Source organism: Pongo pygmaeus, chromosome 2 (genome assembly GCF_028885625.2).
Source record: "Pongo pygmaeus isolate AG05252 chromosome 2, NHGRI_mPonPyg2-v2.0_pri, whole genome shotgun sequence".
Classification (NCBI taxonomy): domain Eukaryota; kingdom Metazoa; phylum Chordata; class Mammalia; order Primates; family Hominidae; genus Pongo; species Pongo pygmaeus.
Genome location: NC_085930.1, coordinates 139,662,057 through 139,675,760, shown reverse-complemented (window position 1 = coordinate 139,675,760; position 13,704 = coordinate 139,662,057). Strand labels below are relative to the sequence as shown.

Here is a 13,704-nt window from a genome sequence, read left to right as displayed (position 1 = left end):
TTGCAGCCCCAGTGCCTTCAATACTTTGAATGAGGATATATGGAGGTATACAAAATATGGTGGGACTTTACATGTTTCAAGGTAAAAAGCCTCCTGGCAGTAAACAGTGTTGTTAATATATCTCTGGGCCTTATATCTGAGCTAACACAAATAAGACTAATTGGCCTTTGACCCATGGATTCTTTATTTCTTTCGTTTAATAATTTAAGGCCATTCTTGACTGGATCCTCTTTAGTTACCACAAATCCTTTTAAAACAAAACAGGAAATGCAAAACCAAACAGTTCTCTTAATAATGATTTAAACAGCAGGACTGTTCTTGAATCTTAGCATAACCAAGGCTTTTTACACAGAGATTTTACACTGATTAAATGATGGTTCTACATGGATTGCTAAGGTACCAGTTTATCAGCTTTGTCCATAACTAATAAACTTGTGGATTCCAATTAATCCCGTCTTCTATTTGTGAAGTAGGTTTTTTGTCTCAGTGAATGACCTTGCAAATGATGCCAATAAATTTTCTCATATTCTAACAAACTGCCTGTTTGGTTTATCAGGGTCATTTTAAATTCCTTTTCTTTAAAATTAAAGTGTTAAAGACACCTGCTCAGCCTGGGGCTAGCTGCAAAACCACTAAGCATGCATCATGTAATTTGTTGATGAAAAGTTTTTAAGTATCACCAGCAAAGAATCTTTGTCATACCAGCTCAGTTCCTTCCTTCAAAGAACAGATTATTCTTAAGTAATTTCAATAATATTATACAGCAATAAGAGCTCTCATTGTTTAGATGCATTTGTTGAAGCTATGTCAATGGTAGTTATCCTATTGCACTGAATTAGTTCTTTAACAACATACTTTTTTCTTGCTTTGAACAGACTGTACAGTGGAAGCCTGGTGCACGGACTATGCCAACAACTGCTAGCATCGACCTCTGTAGAAAGTCTCCTGAGCATATGTCCTGAGGCTAAGCAACTTTATGAACATCTATTCAATGCCACAAGGTCATATGCCCCCGCTGAAATATTCCTACCAAAAGGTAGATCAAATTCAAAAAAAAAAAGGCAGAAGAAACAGAATACCAGCTGTTCTAAGAACAGAGGGAGAACCACTGCACACACCAAGTGTTGGTATGAGGGAAACAACCGGTTTGGGTTGTTAATGGTTGAAAACTTAGAGGAACATAGTGAGGCCTCCAACAACGAATAAAACTCAGTTTGCATCAAACTAGATGTATTTAATATAATCCTTACTTAAAATTCTTCTGTTACTGCCCTTGAAACAATTGGCTTTTTCTTTAGGACTAACCTGTTAGGGGATAAACATCACAATAATCTGAATTCCAAGTTATTTTGTATTTTGTTTTTAATAAATACAACTTGATTTAAGAAGCTTCTGTATTTCTAAATATGTTTAAAACCATGTTTATACTTCTCATGTTCCATTTCAGCAGGTTAATGGTAATATAGTCTATACGCTTTAAATTGCAGCAATTTAGCCAGCTATATTCTCAGAAAGAGTAGAAGTCTCACTCAATTATTGCCTTTAAGTAGCAGCTGGTTATCATTTCAAAAATTTTTAAAAACAGTTTCCTCTTTGTACTTTAGTATGAAGTCTGGGCAATGAAAGTTAGAAGGGAGGATGCCAGACAGAAAACTGTCTCTACTAAAAGTAAGTACTTAGTCAATGAGCCCATAACAGGATTGAAGAGCACTTTAGGTGCACTCCAGGTTTTAAAGCAGAAGTTGAAACTAATGGCCCCAGCCAAATAAGAAACAGCATCCTGAGCTATTAGACCTGGAGAAGGAGGAAACAAACAGTGAGAAGTGAAAATATCAGAGATATATGCAGCAATACCAGACCCTATGCCCTCTTTATACTATAGATTTTGACCCATTAATGAGATGTGAAAGTATTTAATGAGTCATACCCAGCATTTTTTAATGAAAAAGTTAGAATGGAAAATATCAGATATACATATCATGTATTAGGTGATTGTGTAAAATATATTCCTTACTGTGGACTGTAGGGAAAAAGTTTAAAAGGTACTGCTCTGGAAAATACTGCCAAATAGAGGCCGCTAAAATGAGAAATACCCAAAGAGTTGTGAAGGTGCCGGCCAGTTCCAAATGAGAACTTGAAAATAAAGAGAACCAAGTAAAATAAATGCATTGGGCAAGATCCGAAAATATACTCAACCTTCATTTAACTTGTATTCATACAAATTGTGTTCTTCCTTCTGTACTCTCCCAATGGTATATTCCATCAGGAACAGCCCTAAAGGTAGCTTTAAAGCTGCCATTTTGAGCAGGCCTGTGTACAGTTCCTAATATCTGATAAACAATTTTCTTTACTTTACTAGAATTACCATACTCTTAGAGAAATAAGCCCAGCATCAGCCAGTGTCAAACACACACCTGCCAAGTGTTGACTTTTACAAAAGGCACAATACATCATTTGCTCCTAGAGTATTCAACCCTAACAATTACTTTGTTAAATAAGAGTTCTTGAAATAAGGAAATTTTTATTATTTTCAGAGGATTACATGGGAGTTCCTCAGTAAGGTTATTTTTATAACCTTACTAACAACCATCTGCAAAGAGATGGTTATTCCCAGAACAACTAAGAAAAGAGCAGTCAAATACATCTATTTTTGAGAAGAAATGTTACTGGAAAATAATGTATCTAATGAGGACTACAAACATGTGAGACCGGTGCTGGATGTAGTGGCTCACGCCTGTAATCCCAGCCCTTTGGAAGGCCAAGGTGGGCAGATCATTTGAGGTCAGGAGTTCAAGACCAGCCTGGCCGACATGGTGAAACCCTGTCTCTACTAAAAATACAAAAATTAGCTGGGCATCATGGAGGGCACCCGTAGTCCCAGCTACTCAGGAGGCTGAGGCGGGAGAATTGCTTGAACCCGGGAGACAGAGGCTGCAGTGAACCAAGATCGCGCCACTGTTCTCCAGCCTGGGTGACAGAGCAAGACTGTCTCAAAAAAAAAAAAAAAAAGAAAAAGAAAAACCATGTAAGACCATTGTTATACCAAATCCTCCCTACCTTGATTCCTGGAGTTTGAAGCTAATCTGGAGATTATATTAATATAACTGTCCCATTTCCTGGGTTATCATCAACACTGCTTCTTAAAACCACTGAATTACATCTATCATGTTTTTCTTTCATTAAAAGTGTCCTCCTCCAGCAGAAGTAATAAGTCAGGTTCCTTTCTCTAACCATGGCACTCAGGACCATTCCACTGAAATTATCCAGCCTTGCAGTAAAGGAGTGAAAGTCTAATAATGTCCCTTTAAGTATACTACTCTGGTGTATATCTTCTCCTACATGTATTAGATGAGAGGTCACGGGCACTTCACAGGAGTATGTAAGGTGGTTCACCGAAGAATGATGACATAGCACCTGAACCCCCTGCAGAAGACATTCTTGTTCAGGCTGCTTGGGAGATAACACACAATGAAATGACAAGAGATTATTTTATTAAGTTGGTGCAAAAGTAACTGTGGTTTTTACCATTATATAAAGCAGTCTGTCAAGTGCAAAATGGCAAAGTGCAGACTGAATACTACAATAAGGAAACAGCAGTCAGCAGGATGAGAAGAGGTTAAATCACAGGAAGATTCTCAGACCTGGCTTTTGACCTGACTTTAAAGAATAGGAATTTTAAAATTGAGATCAGATATATATTAGGAACACCTGTGTAGAAGCAGAATATTATACATCCCATATTCCCTTTCCAAAATCTAATTTCCTATGTTTGCAATCAAGTGATTAGGTCCTGCTCTTTCTAATTCAGTTCTAACAAATGAAATCTCATCTTAGGCTTGGAAACTGTCTTCAATTAGCAGCTCAAGTAACAAAAGGAACTCTGGGCAGCTAAGATGAATAAATTTTAGAGAGAAAGCTGCAGAGACAGGAAAACTTTTACTATAACCTAATCATGTTCTGTATTTAGTGGTGATAAAATTATACTAGAAGTCTATTTTTTACAAGCACTTTTTGAGACACCTGGCCCTTGAAAGTTTAATGTGCATCCTGTAAATATAATCACAGGTCTTTCATGCCATTTGATCATGGGGAAAGAATTTAAATTAACCTTTTGGCATCTGAATTTGAATTTCAGAAGATAAAGACCATAGCTAAAAAGCCCTTAGAATTATCTTTTTCTCCTTTGTGCACAAAAGGAAATAATGACTATGCCTCAGTTGCCCTACCTGCAAAATAAGGATTATAATAGTCCAAATTATTGTGTAAAAGATACAATAACATGTATTTTTAAGTTACTTAGCACAGTGCCTGATACTAAAAATGTGTTATAAGTGATAGCCATTGTTATATCCACACATGAAAAGCCAGGGCAAAGCAAGGAATGTGGGAAGAAGTGAGCGAGTGTTAAGCAGTACAAAGATTAAGACAATGTGAGATCAGAGTTGCCACAGGTTTAAGAGCAGAATTTTGCAGAGGCAAAGGAGATCAACACTATCAAATAAGGTGAAGAAGAGAAATGGGCAGGAATGTGAGAATATTACAGCAACTCCAGCAGTAACCACACTGGAAAGGGTAGAAAACTACCAAGAGAATTTCAATGGGCAGCCAAGCTCAAACTTGGAAAATAATGAAAAAAGACCAGAAGGAATTATCCCCATCTGAGTACCTGTCCCCCTTGAGCCCTTTTTCCTATTTTCAGAGAGTTTTCTGTAGTGTTTTTAAAGCTCAATTTGAAAGAGCCCTTGGCATGTTAAAAGACAGAAAAACGTGGCCGGGCGTGATGGCTCACACCTGTAATCCCAGCACTTTGGGAGGCCGAGGTGGGTGGATCACGAGGTCAGGAGATCGAGACCATCCTGGCTAACATGGTGAAACCCCGTCTCTACTAAAAATACAAAAACAAAATCAGCTGGGTGTGGTGGCGGGCGCCTGTAGTCCCAGCTACTTGGGAGGCTGAGGCCAGAGGATGGTGTGAACCCGGGACGTAGAGCTTGCAGTGAGCCGAGATCGTGCCACTGCACTCCAGCCTGGGCGACAGAGCAAGATTCTATCTCAAAAAAAAAAAAAAAGAAAAAGGTGAAGAGCAGATATTACCATTTCCTAGGAATTTCCTCTTCCTGCAACTACCAGGGTTATAACCTGGCCCTACTCCATAATCCTAAGGAGGCCAAACCCAGTTCTCCCCCTAGCAAGTTTGCCAGATTTCACTGGGTGCTGCTCTCTACCACATGCTGTTTGGCTGGCTGGCGTACCATGAACCTGGACAGCACCTGGAAAGCTGTCAGTACCAAGACCAGGAAGTTCCATGAAAGGATAAACTTTCAGTGGTGCCTGACTCAAAATGTGACACTGTATTTTCAATAAGATAGATGTGGGGTACTTGGTGTTTATCTCGTAATGTCTTTTAATGACACATTTCAGTCATCACAGCTGAAAGTGATTCTGCATCTTGTACCAATTTGAAATTAAATATTACTCTTGGAAAAATATATTAAAAACATGCCACCCCACTTTCAGCAACAGCTTTCTGAGCCATACAGGAAAAGCTGCTTCTGCATTTCTTTCCAGAGGTGTGAGTAATACCAAATTCAAGTCCATCCAGCTGTAAAAATTCTAAGATGAGAACTTCATGTTGAGGAAGTTAGTTTTAAAATTTAAAAGGCATGACTGCACCAGGCCATATAACAGTCTGTTAAAATGAGAGAGGTAAATGAATGAGATAATACATGAAAGAAGTATTTCCAGCTAGTTTCACTGGATTCTGTTTTTAGGGAGAGAAATCAAATGAAAAATGAACATGTTACAATGCACATGCAATCCCTTCTATTCCTGCTATTCCTGAAAACATTCTATTTGGTTAAAATAGCTAAGTCTTTCTCTCAAAATATAAATATATTTTTATATTTATGTATACATGCACATATACAGTCACCTTTTGGTATCTGTGGGAACTATGCAAATATGTTTTGGTTTAGATGTTCTGTTCTGAAAAAATGAGTTAGTGAGTATATTTTTTCTCTAAGACTGAGCTGTTAGGATAGTTTAGTTTCTGCTATTACTAAATGTTGTCTTCTCTAAGCAAGATAATATACTTTAGCCTATTCAGATTAAGCTTTATTTCTCTGGGTTTGTACAACCAATAGGAGGGAAACCTCCACTTCTCTTCTGCATCCAAGAGGTAGAAGTGAGCCCATCAACCAGACAGGAGCAGACTGCTTCAGATGGATAAAAAATTGGGTGAGCAAAGAGAGAGAGATGGGAAGCACAATTCAGATGGGACGGCAGATCAGAACACTCCAGCCACTGTAAGAACAAGAAGCCTTGATAATGCGATGGCATGTCCTCCTGGTTGATTATGTTTTAACAACAATCTGAGACACTCTGACTTTCTCTACATGGGGGCCTTGATGGAGACTCACAGTAGTCACTGACATCAAATCTGCTACCAAGAGCATCCATTCAAGAGAGAATATACTGTTGGGAGATTGGAGGGTAGAGAAAATTGATGGTACTTCCTTTCTAATCCACTGAATGCAAGGTACAGGACTATTTTCCTCTTTTTGAATATCTAAATGAGTAGGCAAACTTTCTACGAAGGGCTAGATAGTAAATATTTTAGGCTTTACAGGTCATATAGTCTCTTGCAACTGCTCACCTTTGCTGCAACTGCTCATCTTTGCTGCCACAGCATGACAGTGCCAATAAACAATATTGTAAATGAATGTGGATAGTTGTGTTCTGATAAAACTTTATTTACAAAAATAAGCAACAGGAGAATTTGACCAGCATGGCACAGTTTTTCTTTTCTTTGTCTCTCTCTTTTTTTTGAGACAGAGTCTTGTGCTGTTGCCCAGCCTGGAGTGCAGTGGCGCAATCTAGGCTCACTGCAGCCTCCACCACCCAGGTTCAAGCAGTTCTGGTTCTCAGCCTCCCAAGAAGCTGGGATTACAGGAATGCATCACCACGCTCTACAGATTTTTGTATTTTTAGTTTCACCACGTTGGCCAGACTGGTCTCGAACTCCTGGCCTCAAGCAACCTGCCTTCCCCAGCCTCCCAAAGTGCTGGGATTAAGGGTGTGAGCCACCACGCCTGGCCATAGTTTCTACACCAAAACTAAATAATAGCTCCGTGTGGGTGAGTTAAACATGATCAAATTAAACTATTTCCGTAACTTGTAATACCTCTAGCTGATGCATGGACCATCCAACCATCCAGACCCACTCCATATAGAAAAATACTTACAAAATCTAATGCAATCCTATTACGCAACCACACAGATGAATATGAGACAGGAATAGGAATTAAAACATACTAATTTGTAGCTTCTTAAAATTGATCTAATAATGCTTAAATGTAAAGTTTGTCATGTCTTTCCTATCAGACATACATTTTCTACACAGTCACCTATTTGTAAGATGCACATACCACGTGTTTCACAGTATGCCTGCAAGATGAAGACCTGATAAGAGCAATGGTCCAGGCATTATATGGTATTTTATTTATGACCCTAAGATGGCACCAAATTGTCACTTGTCAACTAAAGGGCACTTTGGTATACTTATCAGAGAAAACTTTAATAGAAAATTCTTTAATGTAGTTGAGAAGATTAGTAATTTTTTAAAAAACTGTATTAAAAGGCACATTTTCAAAAGCTACAAATCCAGAGCCCAAAAATGGATCTCTGGAATTTATATAGAACAATTTGCTCAGTTTCTGGCATTGGGTGCTCATAACAATGAGATGTGGTTTCTACTCAAAAGGGTTACTAAGTAGCGCAATGCAACTATTGCTTAAGAAATAACGATTCTGGGGCACCCTTGGGTTAAATATGAAAAGAAGTTCTGTCAGGCCTAACAGCCATGAAGCCACCACAGAAATGTGGGCCTTTGTCAGCATATTTGTCAGTTTGGCCAGATTTGAGTGAAACAGGATAGGAATAGCAAAATCAGGTGTGTACGGTGACCTGCAAATGAAATACCATCTACCTGGAGCAGCTGTGCAAGCACAGGCTGTTACATCATATATGCTCACGTATACACGAGAACACCAGCAGATTTACATTAGAAAAGGATTTCTAAGGATAAAAACTAATGGCTCAAATAATTGTTTTCACTTTTCTCCCCAAACTTTGACACTTAATTTTGAATGAAAGAGATTACCAAATTTCTGTTCAGATTTATCAACAAGTGTTTTCAACTTAAATTTTTAACGCTTTCTAAAACATAAAATCCCACAATTTTATATGCAAGCTTATTGCTACATTTAAAGAGTGTTTACAAGAAATTAGGCTGGGCGTGATGGCTCACGCTTATAATCCCAGCACTTTGAGAGGCCAAAGCGGGCAGATTGCTTGAGCCCAGGAGTTTGAGACCAGCCTGGGCAACATGGCAAAACCTAATCTCTACAAAAAAAAAAAAATACACAAAATTAGCTAGGTATGGTGGCATGCGCCTGCAGTCCCAGCTACTCGAGAGGCTGAGATAGGAGGATCAATTGAGCCCAGGATGTCCAGGCTGCAGTGAGCCATGATCACACTACAGAGCAACACCCTGCCTCAAACAAAAAAAAGTGTACAAGAAACTGTACTACACACACACACACAAAATAGAAATCTGGAAAGGTTATTCTTGTTGGCATTTCACTGGGCTCTGAAGTAGAGGTAAAAGCTCTGATTCTCAACATTGGGACAGAGAAAAAAGGATTTCAACTTAAAGTAACACTGTCCAAAATGATCTGGAAATGGACTGTATTGGAGCATTGTGTAGGATATGAGGCTAGAAAGGCCAAAAGAATTACGAGTAAAATTTAAAAAAATAAACAGGCCAAGCGTGGTGGCTCATGCCCGTAATCCCAGCACTTTGGGAGGCTGAGGCGTGTGGATCACCTGAGGTCAGGAATTCGAGAGCAGCCTGACCAACATGGTAAAACCCTGTCTCTACTAAATATGCAAAAATTAGCTGGGCATGGTGGCACAGGCCTGTAATCCCAGCTACTTGGGAGGCTGAGGCAGGAGAATCACTTGAACTCAGGAAGCAAAGGTTGCAGCGAGCCAAGATCGCACCACTGCACTCCAGCCTGGGCAACAGAGCAAGACTCCTTCTCAAAAAACAAACAAATGAAAAACCAACATTGTTTTCTACTCTTCTGCCATAATTACTCATTCAGAGTAAGTAGCTGTTTTCTAATGGTAATGTTATTTACTCATTGGGGTTTCCTTACGTGGCATATGCCTTAAGCTATGTGGTATGCCACGTAAACAGACACACACATACACACACACACACTCTCACCTCTTAGAAAGTGTCTTACTACAAGTATCAAAAAAAGTGCTACCAGTAATTCAGATCAGTGTTTTCCAGTCAGTAACCTTAATAACAGATTCCCTATTAACATTCAACAACAAAGGAAATTGAAATATTCTTATCTTGTCCTTCTGCATTTTGAATTTACACAAGTGTTTGCTGATTAATAACTATGCTAAAATAAAATTTTTAAAGAAAATCTTATTCTGTCAAAGCTGAGTTTACTTTCACTTATCGCTTAATTTAACAACAACAAAAAAAATGTATGCTTGTTTTTCTACTAGCTTATAATTAGTCAGCCATAGCTTTGATTAACATATCCGGCTGGGAAATCTCAAAGACACCACAAGCTTTACATTTCAGATGGACCTGTGTCCCACTAAACCCTGCTTAGCTTAGGTTCTTCTGCTAATAGCTCTACTATTCAAGCCAAAGGCCACAGACTAGTATCTTTTCCATTTTCCTTTTCTCCTGTCCAGTCATGTCAATGCTCTCTCTCAGAAGATATAAATTCAAGGCTGGACACAGTGGTTCACACCTAATCCCAGCATTTGGGAGCCCAAGGCTGGTGGATCACCTGAGCTTAGGAGTTCGAGACCAGCCTGGGTAACATAGTGAAACCCTGCCTCTACCGAAAATACAAAAAAATTAGCCAGACGTGGTGTGCGCCTATAATCCCAGATACGCAGGAGGCTGAGGTGGGAGGATCGCTTGATCCTGGAAGGTAGAAGTTGCAGTGAGCCGAGATCACACCACTGTACTCCAACCTGGGGGACAGAGTGAGACCCTGCCTCAAAAAAGAAAAAAAGAAAAAGACAATTCAAATTCCATGCCTTTCTCTCCATCCTGACTGCCACAGCTCAATTATCCCTTTACTCCTTAAGCTTCCTTGATTTTCTAATTGGTCTCCCTATTTCAGTCTTCACAATTGACCCTCTGTGCTTCCATCAGCATGTTATGATACAAAAATCCAAACTCACATCAAACTCTTGAAATGCCCTGGCATGCTATCAGACAAATCAAATGTCTCTGCTTTCAGCATTAGGCTCCTGCCTATCTCTCCAACCCTTCACACTGTACCTCCTGCCTTAACAGTGTCAAACTCATTGTGGTTTTCACGGATTCCTTATAGCCCCTACCACCACCTCTGCAGAGGCTTTGCTGTTTGGCTGCAATGTCCTACTGCTTCTCAGCTGGAGTTTCCCAACTTAAAATTTGATTCAGCTGGCACTAGTTCTAGGAAATTTCTATGACAAATTTCTTTGAGGATCCCATGAAGTTATTTCTCTCCTTCAGCTACTGTAGCATTCTGGACAGCATTTACCAACTCTACTGGATATATTTCACACTGGTCTCCAGAACTGACTGAAAACTTCCTGAAGGCATGATACTACTTTTTCTTTTTAAATCTAAACCTACAACAATGTTTATGGACAATTGTATCTACATTAATACCAGGGACTGGTTAACCGTTATCCATTATTAACAACAACCAACTCTTGACAACCAAAACCCAAAACGATGTCATTAAATAAGAGTTAATAGTTCAAGTGGTAACTGAGCTCAAGGAAACTTAACCATCAGAGTGATCTGTCTGTCTAATCACGTACTAGTTAAGGATGAACATCCATACCACGTTTTAGTATGCAAATCAGCTGCTGTTTGGATTGCAGGAGCTCAGTCTTAAAAAGCACTTCAAAGATTTTCAAATGCCAATGTCAAGGAAATATCTAGTGAAAAGTGCACTGGACTTATTTTAATCTATGTGTACTTTTAAAGTAAATGGGCAAAGATCCCTATTTACTTTCTTGAAACAGCTTATTAGCAGTTATATCCCCTGCTGTGTTCATGGGCTCCTATAGGGCAGGGATGCCATTATCGTTCTACTTCTAGCACACTCCAGGTACTAAAAAAATGTAATGAAAAGATAACCAGTTCATCACCTAACTTCATGGGTGAGTCATATGCGGAAGTGAATTGCCAAGTGACAGAGGCAGAAAGCAAGGTAGAGTTAATTAAGTTTCCTAAATATTATGTTTATTGTTTGCCTCCAATTCATTTCAGTGAGAAACTATTTTTAAGTGTGACCAATACTTACTTTACTTATATAGTATATCAAGGAGACCAAAACTTAAGTGATCTCAAAAAGACTACCAATGTAAAATACATACCCTACATGGGCATGGCAGGTAAATAATGTGTCTTATTCTTGTGAGGGTGGTTACTGCTATATAAATAAAGCCTGTATCCTGAGAGGGGAGGGTCTTTGGGTTTCATGGTTTCACTTTTGTTTCATCTCTGGGTCATGCAATGTCCAGCACAAATGTGACACAACATGTTCAGCCTTGTTCTGTGTGGCCAGTTTTGATCATTTCAGAACTGTTTACCTAATCAGTGAATTATTTTCTTTTCTTTTCTTCCCTGATGTTTAGCCATTATGGGGCCAAATGACTCCATAAGGTAGTCTAACAGAGAAAAACATCAAGTAAGTTAGTATTGTTAGGGACTCTAGCAAGTCCTAGGATTAGGAAATGGGGTAAAAATTTAAAATTTAGATACTAGCCCATTTAAATCATCCATGTCAACTTGGATTAATATATTATGGAAAATTGCAATCTGGATCTGTACTGTACATTCAACTTTTTAAATCATAGATTCTGTGTACTATGCGTTCTCCAGCATCCATATGGATAATTTTAATTTCTGTCTCTTCAGCATCCATATGGATAATTTTAATGCTAATAGTCCCCACTGGGATGTCATTAACTTAAGAAATCATTTTTATTTTTATAGTACAAAGCAAATGAATGTATAGGCACATTTATTTCAATCAAGTCATAATCTGAACCTAAAATGCAAAGCAAAAGATTAACGTGCATTTAATACGTATTTCAAGTATTTGTAACAGAGAATAAAAATCATTACAAAATTAAGGTATGAGACATCAAGTCACTAATGATAGAGTTGATTAGACAATGGCTTCCATGTTCCATCTAATGACATGGAACAATGTACATTTGACAATTCAGCCTTAAAGGGTTAAGTAGAATAAACTGCAGCCAGCTCCTTACACTCAACTGCCTCAGTAACAAGGACTCAAAGAATAGATATTTTCCCTATCAATGACAATATTTCAGTGCTAACACTTGCAGTTTAATATTGGATAAAAGCTAAGGAGTGGTTCATCCTGACAGATTATAAAAGACAAAACTTATTAGCTTCAAGAAGGATTAAACCTGTAAGAATTGGGACCAATTTTTGTTTATAGATAGAAATATTCAACAGAAAAACAAATTGCTAATTTTAAATTTCTGGCCCACATACTCAAAACAAATGACCTATACCTCATCAAGCTTTTATGAAAACTGATGGCATTACACACAAAATCCACCTATTTCCCTAGCATGCCCAATGAAACAAAAAGAAGGCACAGAACACATGATGAAAGTAGAAGAGATATACTCAGGTTTGTGCTAAAATCTAGGCCAAAGAAGCTTCAGATGCACACAGAGCAAGGCCAGCAAAGAATCTTCCACATATACTCTGGTTCATAAACCATTTGTTTGGGTTTGGGGACTTTTTATTCTAAGTCCAGCAGCCTATACTTCCTAAGAAATATGATTAAAAACATACATAACAGTAAAAATAATAAAATAGAATTACTTAGCTGAGGTATTTGGATTTATATTTAGAGGATGACAAAATGATATTTGACAAAGCATATAGTTATCTTTAACTCAAAAAGGAAGACACGTTAATATAATTTATTATAAACTTCAACCCAATCAGTCTTAAATGTTTTTGACTCTATGACTAAGTGTTAATTATGGACACTGTTACCCTAGAATACCACTTGATAGCCCTGCATTAATTCTGCCAAACAAAAGACATACCTTTTCAAAATAAAAATAAAGCAACCATTTACACTTACTAAGAAAAACAAAAATTTACTTCAAATTGTAGTATAGGCTTTTCAATCACAAAAAGAAAGAAAAGAACAGTGATCTGACAGTGGTCACATCCTGTGCAAAAAACTTGGTACAAAAATGGTAGCACATGGTATCTGAGCTGCTTACATTACAGGAAAAAGGAAATACAGTAGCTGAAATATGGCACTCCTGGGAATCAACTTCTAAACCAAATAGAATGCCTTTGAAATGATTAAATTTATTTGTGTATTAGTAAGAAAGCCCCACCACCATAAATAGTACAATATTTAAAAATAAAAAAAAATATATCTATCTAAGATAGATAGTGTATTTGTACTGTTAGACTTCTTTAAGTGCAGAAGGTGGTTCAGGTTTTGCCTTTTTAATTAAATAACTGACCATATGCTTTATAAAGTTTCACTCAATCACAAAAGCCAATTTAAATCAAGGAATATGATATCAAAGTTGCAT

At 38.0% G+C, this 13,704-nt stretch overlaps 1 protein-coding gene across 7 annotated transcripts in view; it reads right to left on the bottom strand.

The window, feature by feature from the left end:
• ATP2C1 (ATPase secretory pathway Ca2+ transporting 1) overlaps positions 1-13,704 on the bottom strand; it is a 160,082-nt gene that overhangs the window by 1,446 nt on the left and 144,932 nt on the right. The window lies entirely within an intron of this gene.